Source organism: Prunus avium, unplaced genomic scaffold, assembly GCF_965620075.1.
Source record: "Prunus avium unplaced genomic scaffold, drPruAviu1.hap1.1 HAP1_SCAFFOLD_45, whole genome shotgun sequence".
In the NCBI taxonomy this organism is placed as follows: domain Eukaryota; kingdom Viridiplantae; phylum Streptophyta; class Magnoliopsida; order Rosales; family Rosaceae; genus Prunus; species Prunus avium.
In genome coordinates, this window is record NW_028276903.1 from 47,501 (window position 1) to 50,000 (window position 2,500).

Sequence of the window (2,500 nt, forward strand, 5' to 3'; positions counted from 1 at the left end):
TGAGGTTATTGGAGGCTTCGGATGGCGTGGCTTGCCTTGCCTTGCATTGGCATGCCATGCCCAAGTTGTGGCCTACACCAAGCCATTCAAGCCATGCGTTGCCTTACCTTGGAATTGCTCATCATCCAATGCATTCCGAGAAAGTGAGTGTAGGCGAGGCTAAGGATGGCTTGCCTTGCCTTGCCTTGCATTGGCATGCCATGCCCAAGTTGTGGCCTACACCAAGCCATTCAAGCCATGCGTTGCCTTACCTTGGAATTGCTCATCATCCAATGCATTCCGAGAAAGTGAGTGTAGGCGAGGCTAAGGATGGCTTGCCTTGCCTTGCCTTGCATTGGCATGCCATGCCCAAGTTGTGGCCTACACCAAGCCATTCAAGCCATGCGTTGCCTTACCTTGGAATTGCTCATCATCCAATGCATTCCGAGAAAGTGAGTGTAGGCGAGGCTAAGGATGGCTTGCCTCGCCTTGCCTTGGCATGCCGTGCCCATGATGTGGCCTTGACCAAGCCATTCAAGCCATGCGTTGCCTTCGCCTTGGCATGCCGTGGCCTTACCTCGCCATGCGATGCATTCCGACAAAGTGACGCGAAGCGGAAGCCTATCATGGCGTAAAAATGTCGACAAAATTTTTCGACATTTGAATAATGGGGTTTGACAAGGTTTGAAAAATTCAATACAAATGGTAGGCTTGAATGTCGACAAAGTGACGCGAAGCGGAAGCCTACCACGGCGTAAAAATGTCGACAGATTTTTTCGGACCTTGTCCTGCCATGGGCTGCGCGCAGCATGCCGGCAGCCTGTGCGCAGCGTGCGCACAGCATGTCGGCAGCGTGCGCACAGCATGCCGGCAGCGTGCGCGCACCATGCCGGCAGCCTGTCGACAGAATTTTTCGAAACTTGTCCTGCCATGCGCGCGCGCAGCTTGCTTGCAGCGTGCTGATTCTGTCGACAGTGAGGCTAGCGAAAGTTGTCCTGCCATGGCGTGCGCGCAGCCTGTGCGCGCAGCTTGCGCATCTGTCGACAGTGAGGCTAGCGAAACTTGTCCTGCCATGGCATGCGCGGCGCCTGCGCGCAGCCTGCGCGCAGCATGCGCACAACATGCGCGCAGGCTGTGCGCAGCGTGCGCGGAGCTTGCGTGCAGCTTGCGCATCTGTCGACAGTGAGGCTAGCGAAACTTGTCCTGCCATGGCATGCGCGCAGCGTGCGCGCAGTCTGTGCGCAGCATGCGCGCAGCCTGTGCGCAGCGTGCGCGCAGCTTGCGCATCTGTCGACAGTGAGGCTAGCGAAACTTGTCCTGCCATGGCATGCGCGCAGGCTGCGCGCAGCATGCGCGCAGCCTGCGCGCAGCATGTGCGCAGCATGCCGGCAGCATGGTTCCAGGTTTTTTCAAATGTCGACAGAATTTTTCAAATCTTGTCAAACCCCGTTTTTATTGAAATTTCCTCGCACAATAAGCTCCCCATAAGTAGTCTATGATTTTTAGGACCTTCTCCAACTTACAAAACTAAAAAATTCCTCCCGGATTTGTTTTAATGATTTTTTCAATTTTACGACTTCTAAAAATAATAAAAAATACTTCCCGACTTCAAAAATTTATGAAACTTTTTCCCATCATAGATTGCATGTTTCTTAGTATCCCTGCAAAAAATCACGTCCAAATACCTTGTATTGAATTATTTAGAGCCCATTATGACTCCTCGCGCATAGGTGATGTCTCTTCCTGTCAAAGGGCTAAATGCATAAAATGCTATATAGGGGGGTGTGTGTTGCCTGCATATGCATGGCAGCCCATGCCTTCCTAGCTGCAGCCCCCTTCCCCCACGCCACACCCATGTCATGTTGCCTCGATATGTTGCCTCGGTATTATGGGTTTGGTGTCGGGGTCGGGGGGCTGCCACCCATGGCGGTGGTGGCCGGAATCCGGCCGCCGCCACCATGCCGCCGCCATGGGTGAGGGAGGAAAAAAAAGGCGTGGAAAGTTGCGAAATGGGGTTGTCTAGGCTTTTTTTTGGCATGGGAGAGCATGGAGTGCTAGGAACTCCTTCTCAAATGCACGGGCATGTCGACCACAACCTCATTTCGCAACAACAACCACCCGTGTGGGGTGGCGGTGGGTGGATAGTCGCGGATTGGGGCTTGCCAAGCCAATGTTTTCAAAAAATTTCATCAAAATTAAAAACAAATGTTTTGTTGCCTTCGGATTTGTGGGCGAGCGGCGAGTCGGAGTGGAGCCGGTAAAGTTTAACCTCGGTGTGCACGGTTGTTTTTAGAAACTCAATCCAATGCCGGGGACGTTGAAAGTGACGCTCTTATGAGTTGCAAACCCGCAAGATTTAAAGAACCTTTTCAAAACAATTTCAAACCAACAAGATTTAAAAACAGAAATTTTCATCAAAATGAAAAACAAATGTTTTGTTGCCTTCGGACTAGTGGGCGAGCGGCGAGTCGGAGTGGAGCCGGTAAAGTTTAACCTCGGTGTGCACGGTTGTTTTTAGAAA